Source organism: Zerene cesonia, unplaced genomic scaffold (assembly GCF_012273895.1).
Source record: "Zerene cesonia ecotype Mississippi unplaced genomic scaffold, Zerene_cesonia_1.1 Zces_u001, whole genome shotgun sequence".
Taxonomy (NCBI): domain Eukaryota; kingdom Metazoa; phylum Arthropoda; class Insecta; order Lepidoptera; family Pieridae; genus Zerene; species Zerene cesonia.
In genome coordinates, this window is record NW_024045131.1 from 2,836,964 (window position 1) to 2,851,271 (window position 14,308).

Sequence of the window (14,308 nt, forward strand, 5' to 3'; positions counted from 1 at the left end):
AAGACTTTGGCACTTTTAATGTAGGGACTGACATGGGTCCGTGGCGGGATATTCCAACAATAACGTGCACAAGCATTTACTAACATAACTACTGAACCGATGCGGATGAAATTTGGTACCGAGATAGTTTGGTACCTGAGAAAGGACGTAGGAGTTTTCTCCCAAGGAATCCCACAACAAAGGGAACTATGTGGTAATAACCTCAGAATGTATATATTTTAATTGACTACGCGAGTGTAGACGCGCTTGCTTGTCTACACTAATATTATAAAAAGGAGACTTTTGTATGTTTGTAACGTTTTCACGCAATAACCACTGGACCGATTTCAAAAATTCTTTCACCACTAGAAAGCTGTAACTTCACTGACATAGGCTATATATGTACCACAGGCGAAACCGGGGCGAGCAGTTAGAATTATATAAAACTGTTTCTGCTACTTTAATATATAAAGACATATAATGTATACGAATTTGAATTGAAATTATACTGTGAGAGAAATAATTTAATTTGGTATTATAAAATGAATATACATACATACATTCTGGGTTATGTTTGATAAACAAAAGGTTTATAAACTGAATTGGGCGGATATATTTATAGAAAGTGTTATATAATATATCTATATAGACGACGATTTCCTCTGTTATATAAGTCTGTTATACAATAATAAAACAAGTAAAAAATTATGTATTCCAACATTGAATCTTTCTAAGAATATCATTAAACTACCCGTTTCATATCTATTCAGTTGTAACCCCAACGAACTTATTCCATACCTATTAATGCTTTTCCTATTTAAGAAATTTGTGAGAAAACATTCATGTAACATCATCATTTATGTTACATCATTTGTAGCAATCAAAAAACGCCTAAAAAGGGCACATTTAAAACTAAATACAATTGAAAAAGCAGCTCCTGCCTTGCAGTAGGACCGCTACGCGCAGCTCTACGCTGCTACGCTCGTAGCCAGTCTTGCTACGCTTCGCGCGGGCCGCGCACGTCTCTCTCTATCTTTCTTCCAAGTGATTCTTCTTAAAGCAATAATAATTTAAGTGGTGTTATAATTATATTTTCACAAGTAGGTGGTTCGTAGAATTGCCCAAAAGTGTTAGTTCTTGTTGTATTCATAAATATATTGGATTACTCATAGTAAGTATTGGAGCGGATTTCCAATTTCAACATCCACTACATGTTTGGTACAACTCAAACAAAGATCATTAGGACTAGTTGTAATGATCATTTTTATGTGACAGCTAACAGGTCCGTGACCTAATTTTAGACAAATAATTTCGGGATAGCAGCGTCGTGCTAAAACATTTGAAACGCGTATTATCACTTTTCTTTTATTGTGCAGGAGTTTTTCATTTCAGAGGCAAAATACTTCAGTCATAAAACAGACTAATCTAATAATTATATATGCTTAACTGTCTAATTATATAACAAAATAAGCAGGACATAAAGATAAATAAACATTTAAAATACCTGAACCTAATATGATATGATTATTATACATTTATAACTTCACCTAGTTTCATACCATCCCTCTCTTGAATGTTTATAAATATATGCAGATACAATAAACAATATAATATTATTTATTATTTTAATGTCAACTTTATTTTTTCCTTTTTGTTAGACCACACAATACAATATTTCTAATAAATATATATTTTTTATGTATTTATACATGATGCGGGCAGCTGAGCTAGTAATTCGCATGATGGTAAGCGATCACCACTCTGAAACCTGAATATTTTCAAAAGTGGAGCCTCTGCAAATGGGTTACCAGCTTTTATAAAGTAAGGGATAAATAAAGGAATGGGAAAATACGATGGGAATTAAGAAATGGATTAGGAAGGATGAGAAAAAGGACACAGGCTTCCCAACTAACTGAATTAAATACAATACAATATGAATACATAATTTTCCAATTAAATGTAAATAAAACCTGTATATGAACTGTGGTGTAACTAAAAATATTTGTAAGTTTTGCAAGGTAAACAAAATATCATTATTTGTTCAGCAATGGCAAATCGCTTACCATCAAGCGAACCACCAGCTCAGTTGTCCGCTATGACATAAAAAAGTCAATTATGCATTTTTTAACAAGACTAAAATAGACAGCGAGTAATATATATATATATATATATGTTATGTAATGTATGTATGTATAATGAAACTATGTATTGTTCATTAATTTAATCGAGTATATAAATGACTACGATTTTTGATTATGATATGTCTTTTAAATGCCAACTGAAAATATAATAAAAGAATCTTAATCATAAAGTATAAATGTATTTTATTGTGTTATTTCATTTTGTTCATGTATTTAAACTTATTATAAATCTGTTTATATATAATTATGTACGTATGTGTGTATGTCTGTATGTATATAATATGTATGTATTTAAATACAATCATCAAATTTTTCTAAATTGCCTTATTTTTGCTCACCTTCTATTTTAGATATTCTTTTTTTTTTTCCTTTTACTCTAAGGGTTGCCTGGTAGAGATCGCTACCTAGCGATAAGGCCGCCTTTTGCTTATTTAATGTTGTTCAGTTTTTCTTTCTTTTGTTTTTTATAAGCAATAAAGAATTTCATTTCGTTCATTTCGTATAAACAGTCTTTATGAGTATATCAAAAGCGCTATTACCATAATGAAACGAGTCATATAACGCGGTACCTGGTGCCTTAGTAATAAACATACATAGACAATATTCATCATCAGCCCATACATGTTCCCACCGCTGGGACACAGGCCTCCTATGAGGGTTCAGGCCATAATCCATCACGCTGGCCAAGTGCGGGTTAGCAGGTGTCACATGTCTTCGAACTTTTGATTCTTGGACATGCTGGTTTCCTTCATCGTTTCGAGCAGTGGTGATGTGAACCACATGTGAAGATAAATCAATAAATCTATTTATTTCCTGCACGCTCGCCCGGTCTCGCACCCCGACATCGATTTTGAAGTCCGAGGTCCTCACCACTGAGCCACCACTGCTTACATAGATATTAAATATTAATAACGATAACAGCAAATTTAAATTCCCAACCATATTTCAAACGTTATATGTATGCATATTTATGAAATGAAACATTATAAAGCCCTGAAGGCTTCCTCTTCGGATCCCGAGTAATTTAATACATTTGGAAGGTATAAATTAACATTAAAGTATTAATTAATATATAATAAACGTATTGTGTTTCGTTTAACAAAAGAGGTTGAAGAAAATGGTATGCAATAATGAAAACTCAAATAACCTTTTTTCATAAAAGGAATAAATAAACATACACACTGAAAAAATTAGCTATTTTAGGAAAGTTCGCGAAGTTCTCTGTCAAAATTTTTCGAACACGTTTTTTCTTATATAGTTGAACTCATGAATTATTTATTGATAACACATCTAGACATGAATATAAAATGCTATGACAGCCAAAACATGTAAGAAAGCTTCTCAGTAAAGTGGACCAGAAAAATGCTTAAATGTAAGACAGTTTGCCTCGCTCAAATTTAATATTATACTAGTTGAGAAATTTTTAAAGAATACAAAAAATTTGATCACGAGGCAGGATTCGAACCTGCGTTTCTTGCCTAACCGTAGCAACGCCTAGCCTCTCGGCCACCCGTTATCCTGCCACAGTAATCGAATTTCTTCTACTCTTTCGGTTTCATGTGCCTAAGGGGCATCCTGCCTCGTGATCAAATTTTTTCTATTCTTTAAAAATTTCTCATTTATAAAACATTTCAATGCTATAAAACTAAAAATTAAATTATACTAGTTGTTAACCGTGGCTTCGCGCATGTAAAGGAAATTAGCAGCAGTATTTAAAACAGTACATTTACAAACGACTAGCTTCTGCCCACGGCTTCGCACGCGTTAACTTCGGCGTAGTTAAATAGATGTTATTATACATAACCTCTTGAATCAGTACGTATTTTTTTAGATTTAAACATACATGGGGACATAGGGACAGAGATAGCGATTTTGTTTTATACTATATTGTAGTGATTAATATAAATTGAATCACATATTTACACTTAATTAATAATACCTAGTTAGTATATATAATTCGTTGTTGTGTTGGGTCTTTACCTTAACTAGATTCGAAAATACTGAATTAAATTAATACATAAATTCAAAATTATAAGGAATAATGACACTACACTTTCGTGTGCGTACTTCACTCACATATGTAGATAAAAAGGTCTACCTGTTACGATATAAAAGCCAAAAAACATTACCGTGTGGGCTCATTTAATTACACGTTTGAACATTAAAAGGGCTTAAATGTTTATAGGGTTCATGTATGTGTGTTCTTATTTGTTCTATTACATTTAAATGGATGGAGTGTTTTGGATGTATGAATTACTGTTTGTTACGAATAATTCAATGTTAAATTTGATATGTTAGTAAATCATTAAATCAGATTTTTTTTCAAGTAGCTTTTACCCGCAGGTTCGTACGCGTTAAATTCGGAGTAGTTTAATAGATGTTATTATAGATGTACTAACATACCTCTCTCTTGAACCACTCTATCCATTAAAACATCAAAATATGTGGTGTAGTTTGAAGATCTAAGCATACATACATACACGCATGGACGGACGCGGGAAACGATTTTGCTTTATACTATGTAGTGATGAATTTTAAATAGAATAAATATAATGTCAAATTTTATGTCAGTAAATCTTAAAATAGGTCATTCTTTTAATATTTATGTCTTGGAATAAGCAGTGCGTTAATCTAATTGTCAGACGTAGTGCTTTTACTGAAATTAATACTCACTAATATGATAAACTAGCTGCGCCCCGCGGTTTTACCCACGTAAGTCCGTATCCCGTAGGAATATCGGGATAAAAAGTTGCCTATATGTTATTCCAGTTGTCCAGCTGTCTACGTAACAAATTTCATTGCAATCGGTTTAGCAGTTTTTTCGTGAAAGAGTAAGAAACACACACATCCTTACAAACTTTCGCATTTATAATATTAGTAGGATTAGCAGGATGTTATAGTTACACTGTCTCTCTTTCTGCCTGTTTTTCACGCCTAAACCACAAAACCGATTGGGACAAAAATTTTTAGGGAGATAGTTTGACGTACAAGAAAGTAAATAGGATAGACATTTGCCCGAAATTCCCAAGGGAACGGAAACTATATGGGGAAAACTGCTGTCTATATTATCTTTTTTACTATGCGAGCGAAGCCGCGGGCAGGTAACCAGTTAATTTAAATCTTAATATAAATAAATTACTTGTTATATTGTTTGTCCTCGGTGGACTCCTAAACTACTTAACCGATATTTATCAAGTTTGATCTTACCTCAAAGTTGACTTTATATAATTTCAATTACAAATACTACACGGGCGAAGCCGTGCACGCAGCTAGTTTAACATAATAAGTCACTAGTCAGTTTTCCATTTCAATATATACATATTAACAGCGATTTAACACTGTTTTCTCATGAAAATCAGCTCAAAGACTTGTTATCATATATTACTCTTATATAAACAGATGCGGTTTAAGCATTGACGGAGGAAGATTAAGTGGATTTGTAAACATATTTATATCTTATGAAACGTAGCTCGGATTCTTCAGGCTTTAGAAGCTTCAGAATTAAGGATTAAGATAAGCAGTGGCTCAGTGGTGAGGACCTCGGACGAAAAATCGATAAGTCGGGGGTTCGAGATCGGGCGAGCATGCAGAAAATAAATTGACTATTCAATTTACCTGCGCATGTGGATAACATCACCACTGCTCGAAACGGTTAAGGAAAACATCGTAAAAGAATCGGCATGTCCGAGACTCAAAAGTTCGACGACATGTGAGGTCTGCCAACCCGCACTTGGCCAGCGTGGTGGATTATGACCTGAACCCTCATAGAAGGCCTATGTACTAGCAGTGGGAACAGGTATGGGCTGATGATGATGCTGATTATGTGTTTTTCTTGTATGGATTGAGTATACAACAAACTCAAACATGTATTTATTCAATTAGACTTCGTATAGAAGCACTTTTGAATCGTCATAGCACAGTTTTAACATTTGCCACTGGTTCGGAAGGCAGTCTCTACAGAGAAGAGCCGGTAAGAAACTCTGTAATTGCTCTTTTCCAATCATGTCAGTAATTCTAAAAGTTAAAAGGGATGAATGAGTTTATAAGAAAGGGAGCTGACTGCATCAGCGGATCAGGTCAGTATTATCGGTATTATTATAAGTCAGAGCATTGTCGTGAAACTTGCATACGTATGCAGAATTTTAGCTCAATTGGAAACCGTGAAGTAGGTCAATATTTACTTTAAAGAATTCATCACTTTCTTAGGCGGCTTTTTCTCGATTTTCTTCATATTCAGCTGACTTGGTGATGATGGGACCTCCAGAGTATAACACTTCAAACGAAAAACGACAAATCAGTTTGTAATTTCCAAAAAATTCGATGAAAATAGAAGAAAAACAAAATATAAAAATAAATTCATGCATAGACCATATAACCTCCCCCGTTTGCTTTTGAAAGACGGATAAAACAGTTTTAAAATGCTATTTTAAGCAGTTTTTAACTACGCTCTAGAAAGTTCGCTTCGTAATATAATGAACGCAATAACTTTGCGTAAGACCGCCGTGGGAAGTGATTAGTGCAAGTTGTTAAGAAGTTGTGTATCACTCTTGCAGTTTGCTCCAAACGATAATATAAAACGCGTTTTAAACCCGTCAAGTTGTTTAAAGTTGTTTTGTTGCTGTAACATTTTTAATAATCCCATTATCCTTCTAATATCACAATGAATTGTCAAACTATCTCACAAATATTATTGTTTGTTTGTTTGGATGTTTGTCCGTTTATCACGTTGAAACTACTGAACTAATTTTGATGAAACTTGATATACAGGCAGCGTATGAGCTGACTTGGGTGATAATATATGTACTTTTTATCCGGATTTAATGCTCCCTTGGGATAAAGGAATCTTGTTATCCGCGCGGAGACGGGAAAAGATTCTAATAATAATAATAATATAATAATAATAAAAACATTTATTGATAACAAGGCCACACAGAAACAGATAAATGTAAAAAAAAACAGTAAATAAATTAAAAACTAGAACAAAAAAAAAAAAACAAACTATACACATTAAAACGTACAACCTAAAAAATAACTCGAGTACTGTGCGGCAACGTCTGTTATCAAAAGGGGCCTCTCAGTATGAAGCTGCAGTGACTTTTGAGTCAACTAGCAGCACTGATTTTCAGAAACCCCTATTGACAGTTGGAGTTACAGCATGTGTTATGTGCGTGCGTGTGTGTTTGTGTGTGTGTGGGCACGTGTGTGTGTATGTGTGGTTGGTGTGGGTGTGTGTGGATGGGTTGGTGCGTAGGTATATAAATAAAAATAAACATAAACATATAAGCAAGAGCTATAAAGGATTAAATAATGCAAGATATTAAAAATAAGATATAATGTATTAACTATAAAATACTTATCACACTTACAATACTATCAAAGATGAAATAATATATGGTGACAGACACTACAACGGTTACTTAGGCTGATTCGTAGAATTTAGAAGGTAGTTTCGATAATTCTAGTCTATAAATACGAAAGTTTGTGAGAATGTATGCTAATTTTCACTCAAAAACAGCTGATCGGATATGTATGATGTTTGGTACAGATATAGAGAAATGGGGATAAGTAGGTTTATACATTTTTTTTATGTTACAATTTTTATTTGACAATTGTTAAAACGAGTGCGCCGCGTGATTAAGATAAATGATTTCTTTGATATGGTATTTTTTGTCTCAGTCCGTAATATTACGTAAACACAAATTTTGTCCATGCAATGCGCTCGTAATGCTAATTCGTAAGTCTTAACTTTTTAATAATTAAAGTGTGTACGAGGAATTTGCATAACGTTGCTGATCGTGTACTGAATTTGAATAGATTGCTTCCTTATTATCATGCAATGTACACTCAATTCTCGTTAAAACACGAGTTTACTGTCGGAATAGTAATATTAGCATATGTTAAATGATTATTTTACTAAGCTAGCTTCCTCTTATACCTAATAACCATGTTTTATGTAATCGGGATAAAAAGTAACCTATCACATAAGTTAGCTCTAGCCCTCTCTGTATACTAAATTTCATCAAAATCCGTTCGATAGTTTCAGCGTAATTGTCGGACAAACATCCAAACAAATGAAGTTTCAGATTTATAATATTGGTGTGATGGTGTGATTGGTATGATTACTTTCTAAAAGACAAAAGAAGCCAAAGACTCTTTAAATACAAATTTCCACTTATTTGAAACAAGCTGTCCGCCCCGGCTTTGTGTTACATAAATAGCCTATAGCACCTAATGATTATATGTGTATCTAATGTAAATGTTTCTTTTGAAAATCAATCCAATAGATTGGCGAGTTCAAACAAACTCTTCAAATGTGTATTTGAAATACTCAAATATCTCAAATATAGTAACTCAATATATATAATATAATAACTCAAATATCATTTAAAACAATCAATAGCTGAATATACAGGAATTGTATTTTATAATATAAATAGTTTCCCAACAAAATATATTTCCGGTTTTCGGACCATGAAATATAAATGCAAAGAATCGTACCCACATAACTACCGACCCTCGATCGGTAGAAGCGACAGTTAAACTTCAACCCTCACAGGGTTGATTACACGAAAATTTTCCAACAGACTGTCGAGGATGTTATTCGTAGCTCTATATATAGCCTAATTATGTTATATCCTTCCTTATTCATGCTGTAAATGTTCGTGTGTTTGTTTGTCTTTCATGTCGCAACGCAGCGATTTATGCCATGATCTTTGTGGTTATATATTTTCCAACCGTTGCATAAGATTTATTTTTTATTGCTTTATAGCGGCATCATCATCAGCCGATATGTTCCCTGCTGCTACTGCTGGGACACAGGCCTCCTATGAGGGTTCAGGCAATAATCCATCACGCTGCCAAGTGCGGGTTGGCAGATGTCACATGTCATCGATTCTTGGACATGCCGGTTTCCTCACGATGTTTTCCGCCACCGTTTCGAGCAGTGGTGAAGTTATACACATGAAATATTGAAAAATCTATTTATTTCCTGCACGCTCGCTCGGTCTCGAACCCCAACGTATCGATTTTGAAGTCCGAGGTTCTCACTGAGCAACCACTGCTTTTACTGCTTATAGCGGCATCAGAAATACATTATCTCCGTAAAATCTCTCTCTAATTTCATCCATATAATCGTAACGGTTAATGAGGTACAAACCGGTGACTAACAAACGGGTAGACAGACAGACAGGCGAACTCGTAACATGGAACTCAAAAAATTAAATGGAAAATCTAATCGACTTTCATAGAGCGATGTAAATATTATGTCTATTACACGGAATTTTTCGTAGATTTTCTAGGTGCCTAAGCTTTCAGGGCATTTACCGACCTCCGTACCTTGGCTGATAGCTCGCAATAAAGATTACATTATTGGCAGATATCACATGATCTTGTATAGACGTTTTATGGAGGGTAAACGACCCGATAAGTTCTTTGCTGGTAGTTTGTGTTTAACATTTGTACAGTGAACACGAATATCTATTTTAGTACGTTGTATCAAAGTCGATGTTTCATTAGCAACATCGTGTGTACTTAGTATTTTCTTGCGATTATAAGGCAATATTGCATTAAAAGAGTTGTTTGAAACTGAGTGACTGAGGTGAAAAACCAAATAACAGTAGAATTGAAAACCTCATTAGAAACAAACTATAATTCAAACAACTGCCATTATAAGGGTTCTTCCATTTAGGAGCTACAAGGTCACACACAGATATAAACTTATAACAACCCTCGTTTATGCCGAGGCTTTGTTAAATTATAAAGGAATTTAAACCCTAGGGCATACTTACTTCAGTCTTCGAAAAGTTTAGACGTAAGTAAGTTGGATCTTAGCTTTACTTTCATATTTTATAATATAATGAACCAACCACTCTTAATCCCGACTCCGCCCGGGTTGACCCCGGAAAAAAATAATCTAATATAACCTATGCCCTTAGGAATAAAATAGCTTTTTGCTGAAAGAAATTTTCAATATTTCTTCCAAAACAAAACAGTAGTTTCGAAACCTATCAATGCAAACAAATCTATACTAGGTATAAAGTTAAAGTGTTTGTTTGTTTGTTTGAACGCACTAATCACAGGAACCACTGGTCCGCTTTGAAAAATTCTTTCAGTGTTAGATAACCCATTTATTGAGACTATAGGCTATATATATATACCACGAGCGAAGCCGGGGTGGACCGTTAGTGCAGTTTATAGATTTGAACCCGTTTAAAACTTTTTAATGTAAATATTTATTTATTTTATTTATTAAGTAACAAAATAAAAAATACAGTCCAAATAATTTATCAAGCACGCTTCGGCACGAATTGTGCCATCTCGCACCGGGAAAGTACCCCACACCCCCACAGAAAACCGGCGTGAAATAGTAGCATGCTATTGTGTTTCGTACGGTGTGTGGGGTAGCTGGAGGCTCATTCACTTTTTCCAGTCCATTCCTTATTTCCAGTCATCAATCCTTTCTTTATCCCTTACCCCTTAAAAGCAGGCAGTGCATTCGCAGAGGACTGAGCCTCTTCTCTGTTCACGGGCCGTGATGATCGCTTACCATCAGGCGAACCACCAGCTCAGTTGCCCGCTATTATAAACCTTTATTTTGCCATGTTTCAAGGACCACGGGAGCTGGTAATTTTTCGATCCACGTCTTGTGACCCTGGTGTCATGAACTCATGTCAATCCGATATCTCGTTTCCAAAATCCTGTTACCCATTGCGTCGCCACTCGAAACCTTAGGTCATAAAGGGGACACTGAAAAACAGCGCTGTCAATGTTCTCAACATTTCAGCATAGGCTGAGTTGTCTCCTTTTGTCAGGGTCGGTATGACACACTCCTCATATCTGATGCTGATCTTCTTCGTTTGTGTAATTTTATATATATGTTGTGTAATTGTATCTATTTCTTTATTTGTATAATTTCTATCATTGGTGTGTTGTGCTGTCCCTGATAAATAAACGTTTCTTTCTTTCTTTCTTTAAAAAAAAGAACTTATAAACACGCACATGGGTATATGGGGATATGTGATTATGAGATCACATGAATATTATATACTAAACAATAAACGTTTTACCCAATAAGAATATAAACATTAAATACATTTCAATGGGAGAACATTGTCTATACGATGTTATTTCAACGTCATTATCTTGATATGGAGTATTACGTAATATTACACAAGAGTTCCCGAATGGAGATATTACAAGGGTTATTGTAACCAAAAATAGCGTTAAGAATTAATGTATGAAAGAAAATTCGTTGGGATTTATTTGGGTTTATAGAAGGGAATTATATTTTAAGATTCTTTTTCTATTTTTAGATGATTATTATAACAATTGTACTTATTTCGGTATTAAAAAATTGGTAAATTCTCACGTTAATATATTACTAATCGCTGCGCCTCGCGGTTTCACCCACGCAAGTCTGTATAAAAGAACCCACCAAAATCCGTTGCGTAGTTTTAAAGATTTAGCATACATAGGGGCATAGGGACAGAGAAAGCAACTTTGTTTTATACTATGTAATGAAAATAAATGCCTATACTATATCATATATAATTGACTAAACTGTACAGAGTCAAATGCACGATTTAAATATCGAGCACAAGTTTGAATAAATAGCATCTTCACACTAATATTTTCTTGTGTTTGATTTTACGCGAGTATTATATATTTAGAAATTAAAAACAGTTGAACGGATTTTAAACGCGATTTATTCATTATAGCGTGACCGGGCTCGCTGTAAAGCGTTCGAAACATCGGGCTAATAATATAATGAATAAATCGCGTTATAAATCCGTTAAAAAGTTTTCAATTTCTAAATCTTCACACTAGTTATAAAATGGTGATGATAGATTCATTTCAGAAAAGCTTATAAAACTAATTAGGCTGCTGGCAATAAGGTTACCAACGATTGCCAACTAAACGCTTGTATTGTCAGTTTAAACACAATACACATGCTGCAACCTCTGTCACGGGCTTTAATGAGAGACTTTTTGCCGTTTTCAGCTGGCTTCCAGCTTCCTATTGGGAACTGAACTTTATTAAAACATTAATCGATTCGTTCGTATATCTAGTGATTGGTTGTTTATTTAAAACGATGAATGTGGATAAGATATGCATATGGAGTGCACTGTTTTATTTAAGTTTTTAACCGACTTATAAAAATAAGGATATTCTCCATTCGAAGCTATCTTTTATGTTTGATAACTCATGTCTTTTTAATGGATATATCGATTTTGATGATTGTTTTGATTTGATCGCGATGTTTTATAAATTAATGTGTGTAATTCAAATATTTATACGTATTAGCTGGTTTCTAGTTTATTCAGACTTTAATCTATCTTTGTACTAAATTTTTTATCGATACGATAAGCTGTTATCGAGTGAAAGAGTTACAAACATCCATATATCCATCTATTCTTATAAACTTTCGCGTTTATAATATAACCAGCGATCGGCATCGAACTCCCATCTAGTTCTGTCGAAGTAGTTATACCACTTCACTCAGTGGAATAACTTAGTGCTAACTTTAAATAAATTTCAAGTTATATACGAGTTAAGCGCATTCGCAAACTCAAACAATAGTTAGGGGAGAAAGGCAAAACAAGTTTTAAGTAAGACTTCGCTGTAAGTATAAGTGAAATATATTTAAATCGTTTTTTATTTACCAGCTACTTGACCCGGGATAACTAGAAAATAAACAAGAATTATTAGATTAAAATAAACACCGTTTACTACTCAGTTGTGTTGTGATGGTCTTACATTATTTCATTTAATATCCATTGATGATGATTGTTCCTGTAACTCCTCAAGGAGCATAGGGCTTCAGTAAATTTTTTCCAGTGACGGCGATCTTGGGCTTTTGATATAGCTTCGTTCCATGACAGGCCGGTTTTACTTAGCTCAGCAATAATAGATCTTTTCCAGGAAACATGAGGACAAGGCAGTGTCCATTACAACTACTTCGCAAGAAAATTGTAGTCCTTAAAAATACCTTCTCAAAATTTTCGTTTCGCTTTTCTAAGAATCACTATTAAAAATCAAATCAAATCAAAAGCTCTGTATCGCGCACCTTGAAAAAAAAGTCTCACAAGAATATTTTTTTTTTTATTCAGCTATGACTGTCCCGCTGCTGGGCCTCAGATAATTAAAAATGATATTACAAATTTAAAAAGCACCACCGTGAGTTATCACTATTCGAAATGATGAAACAATATCGTTTATATATTGTGGATGTTTGTTTTTGTTAATTTTATGTCTCTGAGAAATTTTTTTGAAAGAATAGAAAAAAATTTGAACCCGCGTTTCTTGCCTAACCGTAGCAACGCCTAGCCTCTCGGCCACCCGTGATCCCGCCACAGTAATCGAATTTCTACTCTTTCGGTTTCATGTGCCTAAGGGGCACCCCACGCCATCTATTGAGATGATTAAGAACCATCACAATCAATATGAAACATTATTTCAATGATTACAATATTGTATCGATGGAAGGCGGCCTTTGATAAATTTTAATTTTTAGTTTTATAGCATTGAAATGCTTATAAATGAGAAATTATTTGAAAGAATAGAAAAAATTCGATCACGGGGCGAGATTCGAACCCGAAACGAAACGAACGAAGAAACGCTTCTTTCCTGACCGTAGCAACGCCTAGCCCCTAAATAAATAAATTAAAATTTTATGTGTATCTTAAAGTAATAAAGATTTTTAATTGAATCGAATTTAATTAATATATATTGAAGCTTTGATTAAAAACATGAGCCTACTAATGTCACTTCAAATTATCAGGTAATAGTGAATTCCAATAAAATACAATAATTTCCACTCCGCTAGCTTGTTATTGAGTAAAAATATAAACTTAACGCAGCCAATATCCATCCTATAAATTTAAATTTATCAAAATCCGTTCAGTGGTTGAGGCTATCACATTGATCAATGACTGCAAAACTATGAGAATGACTAATGACCACGTGGAACAGGCGTAGTGGAGTGGATAAAGTAACACCGGCTTGGATTTTAAAACAATACTAGCTTTTGCCCGCGGCTTTGCAAGCGTTTATTCGGAGTAGCTTAGTACATGTTATTGTGCATACAAACCTTCCACTTGAATCACGCTATCTATTTTATTTTATTTTTATTTTATTTTTTAAGGATCACAAATGGTTGTTACATGTAAACTTAAGCTACAGATCGTTTT

At 34.0% G+C, this 14,308-nt stretch overlaps 1 protein-coding gene across 4 annotated transcripts in view; it reads left to right on the plus strand.

Annotated features, from left to right (window-relative positions):
- Positions 1-14,308, plus strand: part of LOC119838154 (synaptotagmin-7) — a 323,559-nt gene that overhangs the window by 141,137 nt on the left and 168,114 nt on the right. The window contains exon 1 of one of the 4 annotated variants that reach the window (XM_038363993.1): positions 1,010-1,150. The exons of the other annotated variants lie outside the window; for them this stretch is intronic. The gene's annotated coding sequence lies outside the window, so the exon portion shown is untranslated. Of the gene's footprint in view, positions 1-1,009; positions 1,151-14,308 lie in introns of those variants that run through there. 4 annotated transcript variants of the gene reach the window in all.